This window comes from Coffea eugenioides, chromosome 7 (genome assembly GCF_003713205.1).
Source record: "Coffea eugenioides isolate CCC68of chromosome 7, Ceug_1.0, whole genome shotgun sequence".
Classification (NCBI taxonomy): domain Eukaryota; kingdom Viridiplantae; phylum Streptophyta; class Magnoliopsida; order Gentianales; family Rubiaceae; genus Coffea; species Coffea eugenioides.
The window spans coordinates 27885044-27896655 of record NC_040041.1 but is presented as its reverse complement, the minus strand read 5'-3'; positions in this window follow the sequence as shown (position 1 = coordinate 27896655).

The window sequence follows — 11612 nt, the reverse complement described above, 5'->3', positions numbered from 1 at the left end:
CACTGGGGGAACATATAAAGGGTCAAGGATGGGGGGCCTAAAAGTTATTTAAATTTGAGATAGAGGAACAAAAGGAGGACCAGTATGAGTTTGATCAAATGTGGGTTGATGGCAAAATGGAGATAAGTTATAACAAGGATGAGGATGCTCACCTCGGCCATCCTTCATGCCCGAGGTGAACTCACCTCGTCCTTCATCAGAGCTCATCCGCGTCTCGGGCATATCCCCTAAGCTCGGCTAAATCCCTAGTCTACCGGGTAGGTGACCTCGGCACCTTCACCTCAGCTGCACGCTAATGATGTCAGGACACCTGACATCACCCGGGACCAGTGTGCTTTATCTGAAAAGCACTGTTGCACTTAATGGCTACTGCAAAGGACTCCCCGTCACCCTGTCCGGGCGGCTACAGTGTCAGAGTCAGGTCATCTGACAGGGAGCAGAGCCGTAATGGCAGGACATGGGTCCCACCGGCATAAGACCTCCGTCCTGCCCTCCACTCTCACTCTATAAATACCCCACACACTCCCAACAAGTAAGACACACTGTTCATTCTCATATACTATTATCTTTCTCGTTCTCATACTAACTTAATCGTCGGAGTGATACCAGGGGAGAAGCCCCGCCATCCACTTCGGACACGAGGATACCCCTCACTTCATCTCAGAGAGGTCTGATTTAGGTCGGTCCATCTATCCACAAAAAATCACCTCTTCAATTGGCGCCGTCTGTGGGAAAGAGACTGCTATTATCAAAATGAGATCCACGCGCTCTAGAAGCGGAAGAGTTCCCTCAACTGGGGCTGGGCAGACCTCGGGAGCCCAGCAAGAGCACATCTCTGAAGAGCCAGGGTCCCAAAGGACCCAACCCCATAATGAAGACGCCATCGCCAAGATGGCCGAGTTCGTATCAGACAACCCTAACATTTTTGAGGAGCTAGGAAGGTACCTCAAAAGACAGGGGAAAGGAAAGGCCGAGTCTTCCAAGAGAAGGCCGACGAAGTCTCCTGAAGTGCCCTCAGGAGAAGACTCCGACGAGGGGCGCCTCTCTCGGAGTACCTCCAGGCGCGTCTCCTCCAAGGCGACCTCTAAGATTGCCTCCATCTCCCGGGCATTTTCCCGAGGACTGCTAGGGAAACGCGCCGAGGATCCACCTCGGCGCCCAGGGGGCCTAGCTACTGACTACATGAGGGCTCCGCCCTTCACTGATGACATCAATGGGGAGATGGTGCCCCCAAACTTTAAGCTTCCAAATTTGCACATCTATGACGGCCGAGGTGACCCCGAGGATCACCTCCGTGCCTTCATCTCCGCATTCCGACTCTACTGCGTCCCCGACGCCGTGATCTGTCGGGCTTTCCCCATCTTCCTGCACGGGACCGCCCGGAAGTGGTTCTGGAGTTTAGAACCGGGGAGCATTTCCTCCCTGGATGAGCTGATAGACCGGTTCATCCACCGCTTTGTGTCGTCTCGACCAATAACAAAGACTTCAGCTTACCTCTTGAACCTGCAATAGGGTCAGAGCGAGTCACTTCGCTCGTACGCCCAAAGGTTCAACGAGGAGAATGTACAGATACCTGACCAGAACGAGCAGGTAACTATTGCTGCCTTCACCAACGGGTTAGTAGCAGGGATCTTTAACACCGAAATCCATCGGCAGTACCCCCGTACACTCCGGGAGCTCTGGGAAAGAGTGGACCAGGGAATCCGAAGTGAAGATGTAAATCGCATGAAGCTAGAAGCCCAAGCATCTCGTACGGGGCAAGATCCCCGGAGGAGGAAAGACACTGGCCGAGGTGAACCAGGCCCAAGTGGCACTTCAAACCAACCCCGAGACCGCCGAAGTGTCTTCGACCGGATCGTGAAAGGCAGATCGTCCACCTCGGACGCCGAGCTGACGCCCCTCAATTCGAGCCGGACCCACGTCCTGGCTGTGATGAGGCAGAATCACCTCGGCCGCAACCCCCCCGAAATTCCGGGGAGGAGAGATAAGAGGAACTCGAACCTCTACTGTGCCTACCACCGTGATGTAGGGCACGAGACTGAAGACTGCAATGACCTGAAGCGGGAAATCGAAAATTTGATCCGGCAAGGATACCTGAAGCAATTCGTCCGCAAGGATGGAGGCTTCAACCGAAGCGTATCCCACCGGGAGAACCGGGGCCCTCGCCGCGACGACCGACGGGACACGAACATGCATTGCCGTGGTCCCGAAGACCGTAGGGAGGACAAGCAGCCCCCACGCGATGGCTCACCGGGCTACGGCCCCAACATCGCCGGGGTGATCAACACCATCGCGGGAGGACCAACGGGAGGAGACAGCCAGAACTCCCGGAAGCGGACCTACCGCCAGGCCGAGATGGAGGTGGCCGAGCCGAGCTCTCGGCTGTCCGAGGTCATCACCTACGGTCCCGCTGACCCCGTTCCTGCGGCCTCCAGCAATCACGAGGCTCTTGTGATTGAAGTCCTCACCAACAACTACGTAGTCAAAAAGGTCTATGTTGACCCCGGAAGCTCGGTAGACGTCTTGTACTACCGAACTTTCGAAAGTTTGAAGCTGACCAGGGAGCAACTCACTCCTGTCAGAACTCCTCTCGTGGGATTCGGGGGACACGACGTCCACCCGGAGGGCATGTTGACCCTGATGGTAACAATCGGGCGTCATCCACGCTGCCGAACTGTGCCTGTCAGTTTTGCGGTGGTCAAAGCAGACTCCCCCTACAATATGCTGATAGGCCGGCCCACGCTCAACGCCTTGAGAGCCGTATACTCCACCTACCACCTGAGCTTTAAATTCCCAACATCTGCGGGGGTGGCCGAGGTGAGCAGCGATGTGGGCGCCGCCCGGGAGTGCTACCTCGCCACCATTCAAGCAGCAGTCACCCCCCGACCCTCACCGAGGTCAGAGGAAAAGGGGCCAGCGGTCCTCTCCATAGACTGTATCGACCCTCAGAAGGCAGAAGAGCCCAACAGGCTGGAGCCCGGGGATGAGGTGGAACTAGTGGTCGTGGATGGAGCGAAACCTGACCAAGTGGTCCAGGTAGGGGCGGGACTCCCCCCACCCCTGAAAGAAGAAATGATCTCCCTGATCAAAGACCACCGAGACGTCTTCGCGTGGTCCGCGGATGAAGTGGTCGGAGTGCCACCCGAGCTCATGACTCACCAACTCAACGTTTACCCGCAGGCCCGACCTGTGCGACAGAAACGAAGGCACTTCGGCCCCGAACGTAGCCAAGCCATATCGGATGAGGTCGACCAGCTCTTGCCGGCCAAGATGATCCACGAGGTCCAATATCCCACCTGGCTGTCCAATCCAGTCATGGTAAAAAAGGACACCGGGGGATAGAGAATGTGTGTCGACTTCATCGACCTCAACAAGGCCTGCCCCAAAGATTGCTATCCTCTGCCAAGGATAGACGCCCTCGTCGATGCGGCGATGGGGTATGAAATCCTCTGCTTCCTAGATGCCTTCAAAGGGTATCATCAAATAGGAATGAGTGAGGAGGACCAAGAGAAAACGGCGTTCTACACCGACCGAGGTACTTATTGTTACACTACCATGCCCTTCGGGCTAAAGAACGCCGGGGCGACCTACCAAAGGCTGATCAACCGACTCTTCCAGAATCAGATCGGCCGCAATGTGGAGGCCTATGTGGATGACATCCTCGTTAAAAGTCTCGCCACTTCATCCTTTCTGTCAGACGTGAGGGAAGTCTTTGGTGTCCTGCGAGACTCGAGGATGAAGCTGAATCCCAAGAAGTGCATCTTCGGCGTCACCTCGGGAAAATTCTTGGGGTATCTGGTTTCCCACCGGGGAATCGAGGCCAACCCCGACAAAGTGAAAGCCATTCAGGACATGTCTCCACCTCGGAACATCCGAGAAGTCCAACGGCTAAATGGACGCCTGGCCGCGCTGAAGAAGGCTGATCAGTTTGCCTGGACGGAAGAGTGCCAGGCTGCTTTCGACAAACTGAAGCAATACCTCCATCACCTACCCACTCTCGCTTCACCTCGGCCCGAGGAGAAGCTCTACCTCTACCTCTCCGCAGCCGATGAGGCCGTCAGCGCTGTTCTTATCCGGGATGAGGGCACCCAAGTGCCCGTCTACTATGTCAGCCGAGCTCTCCGCGGACCGGAGACCCGATACACTTAGGTGGAAAAACTGGTGCTGGGGCTAGTTCACGCCGCTCGGCGGCTGAAGCCCTATTTCTTGGCTCATCCCATATCCGTCCGGACCGACCAGCCTCTCCGACAGATACTGGTTCGACCCGAGGCCTCCGGGCGCCTCACTAAGTGGGCCGTCGAGTTAGGGGAGTACGACCTGTCGTATGAGCCGCGCACCGCCATAAAAGCTCAAGCCTTAGCCGACTTCTTGGCCGAGCTCACCTTCACGGAAGGTCCAGAGTCCACCTTTTCCCTTGCCGGGGTGAGCACCCCATCCCTGTGGACATTGTATGTGGATGGATCCTCTAATGGGGACGGTAGCGGAGCTGGACTTCTCCTGGAAGGACCTCAGGGAGAAGTGTGCTCTTACGCCCTCCGCTTTGGCTTCCCAGCCACCAATAATGAAGCCGAGTACGAGGCCTTAATCGCTGGATTTCAGCTGGCCCGAAGGCTCGGCGCACAACAAATCCACGTCCGCAGTGACTCCCAACTCGTCGTACGCCAAGTCCTTGGTGAGTATGAGGCCAAGGATGAGACCATGCAACGATACCTCTCCAAAGTACACCAACTCACGGCGTACTTCGAGTCCTTCGAAATCCAAAGAATACCCCGTTCCCAGAATAAGCGAGCCGACGCCTTATCCCGGCTGGCTTCTACGTCATTCTCTGACCTCAACAAAACTGTCTTAGTGGAAGTCCTGAGTGAACCAGGATACGTGGGAGAGGTGGCCTGCCCCGTGCACTCTGAAGAATCATGGATGACCCCGTTCATCCTTTTCTTGGGTCAAGGAGTCCTCCCTGAAGACCGAGCCGAGGCGAGAAAAATACAACGCAAGGCGGCTCGGTACGCTCTCCGCGATGGAGAGCTGTACAAACGTTCCTACCTCGGCCCATGGCTGAGGTGTGTCACTCCCGAGACAGGACGCCACGTCCTTCAAGAGATCCACGAGGGCTTGTGTGAAGCTCACGTCGGCCACAGAATGCTAGCCAAGAAGGCTCTGCTTCTTGGATATTTCTGGCCCTCGGTTCGACAAGACGCCCAGAACCTCGTTCTCGGCTGCCATTCCTGCCAAGTCCACGCGCCCGAGTATCACCAGCCCGCCAACTTCATGGTTCCCATCACTTCACCCTGGCCATTCGAGCAATGGGGGACAGACATCATAGGTCCTTTCCCCAGAGCCGTCGGGGGCCATACCTTCCTGGTAACCGCTGTGGATTACTTCACCAAATGGGTTGAAGCCGAGCCACTAAGGACCATCACCGGGCTGGTAATTCAAAAATTCTTTTGGAAATGCATCGTCTGCCGCTTCGGCATACCACAGGTAATCATCTCGGATAATGGGAGGCAATTTGCCGAGAACCCCTTTAAAACTTGGTGCACAAACCTTGGCATCAAACAACATTTCACTTCGGTAGGCCACCCCCAAGCCAACGGCCAAGCAGAAAACTTCAACCGAACTCTCTTGCATGGCCTCAAGACTCGACTACACCAAGCTGGAACATCTTGGGTCGAAGAACTCCCTAGTGTCCTTTGGTCTTATCGGACCACGCCGAGGTCGGCCACGCAAGAGACCCCCTTCTCTTTAACATACGGAGCCGAGGCTGTCATCCCTGCCGAGATCCTTACCCCCAGCCCTCGGCTCGCAGCCGAGGTTAACGACGAAGAAAGGCAGTTGGATCTCGACCTCGTCGATGAGCGAAGGGACCTCGCCTCAGCCCGGATAGCTTCCTACAAGAGCACAGTGGCACACTACTACAATGCCCGTGTCAGGCACCGTCGATTCCAGCCTGGAGACTTGGTTCTGAGGAAAAACTCAGTCAGCCGAGCTGAACCGCAAGGGAAACTATGCCCGAAGTGGGAAGGCCCTTACCGAGTTGTGGAGTCTGATCTCAAGGGATATTGTAAACTGAGCTACCGAGATGGCTCACTAGTGCCGAGGTCTTGGCACGCCGAGAACCTCAAAATGTATTGTGCTTGAATTTTTAATCAAGATATGACTTCGGATCTTACATTATTTTTCAACATCGGTTTCACGTTATTAAAAAATAAGGGGGGACAAGCAAGGGACGAAGTCAAAACAGACGAAGTCAAAGCAAGAAATTAAAGTGCGGAGGTGAAAAGAAATAAACTTTCATTCAACAAAGGAGCGTTACAAAAAATACAAGGCCGAGGTCGGAGTGCTACTAAGCGCTCTCCACCTCGGCCACCCCTTTAAGACCCACGAGCCTAGACCCCTGTCTCGGCTCCATTCCCCTTTTCGGCTCCCTCCTGGGCAGCCTTCTCTCCGGCCTCCTCTCCACCGGGGTGAAGCTCTTCTCCATGCTCTTCGCCGATGTTCCCTCCAGGCACTTCACCCGTCCCTTCGCCGAGGCCTACATCGGCTTCTTCTCCTCTTTCCTCCTCGAACGCTTCGTCGAGTTCAGACAGCCATTTGTTGAACTCGTTTTGAACCTCGGCCAGGTTCCTCCCGGCTCGGATGCCTTCGGCCATCCGATCGCACAGCTCCGTGGAGTCCTCGTTATAGTGAGCACTGTTCCTCAATGACTCCAAAGCCTCGGAGGGCAGATGAGCTGCGGCCTGGTCTATGGCCGAAGTGAAGCCCAGCATGAAGGATGGCCTTGTCAGCTGGCCGAGATCCCCAATGAAGGTCTCGGACCTCCGGAAATCCTCGACGGCCGAGGTCCTCGCGCTATCAAGGGATTGTTCGTGATTCTTCTTCGCCTCCTCGGCCCTCTTCTGCTCTTCCTCAAGAGCGGACCTCAGACTGTTGGTTGTGATCTCGGCCTCCTCCCCTTTAGCCTCGGCCTCCTTGAGCTGCCTCTGAAGCTCGGATTTCTCAGATTCAGACACCACCAGCTTCTTCTTCAACTTGACAATCTGATCTTGCAGCTTGCCGGTGTCCTGCTCCTCGAGCAACTCGCAGTACCGATGTGCCATCTCGGCCACAAAGGCTGTTCTGGAGGCCGTGGTCACCATAACGCTTTGGAGCATCTCGGCCGGGGTCAGCTTCCTTGTGAAGTCCAAGTCTCTTGGCAGAGTGGACTGCATCACCAGGTCTTGGGCGACCCGAGGATTCGAGCATCGGTCGTTGACCTTGAGCGACCAATCCGGACACCACTGCCCGCCGGAGTGAGACTTATCCTTCCCAGAATACACTGGGGGGCTATGGTACCGGTTCCAGAGCGAAGTCGCCGTCACCGCGTTGACCGGAGCTTTCAGCTGTTTGCTTCGGCCATGTTGAGGTGGAAGTGCCGTGGTCACCCCTAGTGGCACCCCCTCTGGTACCGAAGTGGACCCTGTGGCAGCAGCAGCCGAACTGCTCTGAGCTGCCGTGGTGGGGGTGGTCTCCTTGGCCGACGTCTTGGGAGGCTGCCCTTGTGTTTTCTTCTTGGGCGGGGGCGCCGATGTCTCGCCCGAACTCTTCCTCTTCGACCTCTTCGCCACTTCGGCACCTGAGCTCGACGTGATGATGTCGGACAATTTGGTCACTGCACAAAGAGCAAATATTATCATGTGCCTTAGCCGAAGTGAAATCAAAGCTATGAAAGAAAATTACAAGGTATCTTAAGTTTAGTGGAGGTGAAGGGAGTCTTGTCAGGAGGGATCAAAGCTCGGCTAATTCCCCCGTCAACCAGCACGGCTTCGGGGTAGTCCAGACTGTATATCCGAAGTCCCGACCCCATCAGCTTCTGGAAGTCCTCCTCCTTGGCATCCCCAGCAGAGGGATCGGCCTTCGCTTTGATTGGCCTCCACCAAAAGCCCCTGGGGAAGTCCACTTCGGACACAAAGAAGTAGTCACGCTTCCAATTCTTGATTGAGCTGGGAGCGCCGACCACCAACTTCGGAATGGCATTGTTCCGATTGCCAACATAAAACCATCCCTTGTCCGTCCCGTGCGCCTTGAGGGTATAGCATCGGCGGAAGAGGTCGACAGACGGAGTCACCTCCTGATGTCGGCACAGCATCTCGAACCCAATAATGATGCGGATCGCATTCGGGGCGAGTTGGGTAATCCTCACGCCGAAGTGACGGAGCAGATCCCTGAAGAACCTCGACGTAGGCATCCTCAGCCCGGCCTCCAACTGTTGGACATAGATGGCCACCATGCCAATGGGGGGCTTCTCGGCTGAGTCATCCACCCCGGGCGGTGTGATCTCGTACCCCGACCGGAAAGGGTACTTGTTTATCACCTTCACGACCCTATCTCTTCCGATTCGACTTCTAAACTTCGGCATCTTGCCGAAGTCGATGTTGGATGTATCTTCGGGAGCGACAGGCTCCAGTGCGTCCTCGTCGTGTGGTATCTCGACGCCGAGTTCCTCATCATAGGCCACTTCGGAGCCACCATCGCTCATCTCGGATGACTCCAATTCGACGTCAACCTCCTCGCGGACCTCCTCGGTGGATCCTTCCCCAGAGCTCGGCATCGACCCATCAGAGCTGGACGTCGTCACTTCTATAGGATCCGGCCTCACCTCGGTTCGATAACTCGGTGTCACGGTTTCTTTGTGGGTCTTAGCTGTTTTGGCCATGGGTGAAAGATGAGGTAAGAAAGAAGAAGAATACTTACTATTGCCTACGGAGTTGGACGAAGTGGATGACCTCGGCTTTGATCTCGGCTACTAGACCGACCTCGGCTGAAAGAACTGACCTCGGCTACGCTCGTGAACTTGCAAATCTCAAATGAAAATGAAAGGTGTGAGAAGTGCAGTGAGGGGGCCCCCCTATTTATAAGGGTTTGGGCGGAATATGAAGAGGCGGCAAGAATACGAAAGGACGGCCACGTTCGAATTCAAAACACCGTACCTCCCTCTCTCCTCATTAATGCCCCGTCCTTTCAGCTGACACCCTCTGCACGAAACGTCCCGCTGCTTCACGACGCGACGGTTACCAGTGACCACGTCCTATCAACTGACACGCCCACGTGTCACGTCCCCGCATCCTCCGGAGCAGTTTCGGGACTCCGGCTCTCTACAACTTCGGCACAAGGAAGCCTCGGAACCTCCCTAGCCCGGAGCTCCCGAGGCTTGGGGGGCTTATTGAGGATGCTCACCTCGGCCATCCTTCATGCCCGAGGTGAACTCACCTCGTCCTTCATCAGAGCTCATCCGCGTCTCGGGCATATCCTCTAAGCTCGGCTAAATCCCTAGTCTACCGGGTAGGTGACCTCGGCACCTTCACCTCAGCTGCACGCTAATGATGTCAGGACACCTGACATCACCCGGGACCAGTGTGCTTTATCTGAAAAGCACTGTTGCACTTAATGGCTACTGCAAAGGACTCCCCGTCACCCTGTCCGGGCGGCTACAGTGTCAGAGTCAGGTCATCTGACAGGGAGCAGAGCCGTAATGGCAGGACATGGGTCCCACCGGCATAAGACCTCCGTCCTGCCCTCCACTCTCACTCTATAAATACCCCACACATTCCCAACAAGTAAGACACACTGTTCATTCTCATATACTATTATCTTTCTCGTTCTCATACTAACTTAATCGTCGGAGTGATACCAGGGGAGAAGCCCCGCCATCCACTTCGGACACGAGGATACCCCTCACTTCATCTCAGAGAGGTCTGATTTAGGTCGGTCCATCTATCCACCAAAAATCACCTCTTCAATCAGCAGTTCTGATGTTAGGTCTTCCCTAAGGACATTCATTTCACTATCTAATTCTTTACCTAATGTGTCCTTCCTAAAGCCCTCTCCTTGTTTCTCATTTGCTTCTCTGTCTTTAAACATTATGTTGGCCGCTACTTCTTTACTTTCCCTTGCCTTAGGATAGATTATCAAAATGGTTTTTTAAGCATCCTTTTCACCCTCCCTTTGTTTACCCCTATTATCTTCATTTATCTAGTGGACCTCTAGGTTTTTGTGCTCCTTCCCTAGTAGAACTCCTGGGAAAGCTTTCTCTCATCCAAACTCCGAATTGTGGCTCTACTTACAGGTTGCTTCCTTTTTTGTCACATGTTCATTGTGCCTTACTACTCCACAATAATAACAGAAATCAAGGCATCTCTCATAGCGAAAATCAACCCATTTCATTGTCATGTTCATTTTTACCATAGTACCTCTTAGAAGTAGTTGTTTCAGATCAACTTTTGCTAGAATCTTCAAATGTCCCCTTTCCTTACTGCCAATATTTGGTATGATGACCTCCTTGACCCATGCAAACACATTTCCTATCCTTTTCCCAGTTTCATTTGTCATCCAGTGGAGAGCGAGATTCCAAATCTAGATCTTGCTTAGAGTTCTATCATCTTATTCTAGCCCTTCTTTCGACTGTTCTACAACAAACGACTGTCAGCATATATCCATTGTTTCTCTGCTAGAACCCTATTTATCTCGTGTGGGTAGAAACCAAATTTTTGTCAATTTTTAATGTTTTCTTGAATTTTTTCTATTTAATGAATTATTTATTTTCTTGTATTTTAATGTATATTTTTCTCATTTCACAGGTTTGTTTTAGAAAAAGAAAAACAAAAAAAAAGAAAAAAAAAAGAGAAGATAAAAATCTTCCCTTGATTATCTCTCTTTCACCAAATACACTATTGATCCATTTTTGTACTTAATGTTCCAGGCATCTTTCTTTTCATTTGGTGAGAAACCCATCATTTGATCAACAAAAAATTCCACTCATTTTCTTACACTCTCTCGGCTCACTTGTAGATTCCACTTCACAAATAGACACAAAAAGAAAAACTCCAACAAGTTCTCGGACACCCTTTTGGCCTTTCTTCTTCTTTTCTTCCAAACAACTAAAAAAAAAAAAAAAAAAAAAAAAAAACTCTCTTTCGACTCATGGTAACTCCCTCCCCTTCTCCCCCTTGGACATCCTCCCACTCTCACAAAGACAATTCCATCTCAATCACCATCACTACCATCAAGTTCCACAACATCAGGAAGCACAGGTCTTTTTCTAATTCATTTCTATTTTCTTTTGTTTTTTTTATCCTTTTTGTTGGCTCATCTTAGAATCACATTTTGTTTTTTTTACTGGATGTTTTCATTGTTCATTACCCGTTTAAGCTTCGTCTTATGGTTGATTTATTTCTTGTACTCATGCCTGTGGTTGTTGGTGAAATTTTTTGGGTCAAGAATAAGCAAACCTGATGGACTAAAACCTGATTTCATTATGCTTTGTTTGTGTTCGATAAAATGTCTCAATGAATGACTAAGTTAAAGAAGTGAATTTTTTTGTCCATATTTTCGCTAAAATAGATTACCATTAGCGAGTACAGGGCCTGGAAAGATGTTTGGTTATCCAAAATTTAAGTTTTGACCTAAAAAACAAGGAATGGGTTTTTCAAAAATTAGGGGCTGTTTTGCCTTAATTCACCCTTTTGTTGTTGTTTTCTTGTCAAACTAAGATCATAGTTGCATTGTAGAAGTTATAAGGAGTGTTGTAGTATAAATTTTATGATTTTTTATGAAATTTTGAGTGTTTTAAAAAAATA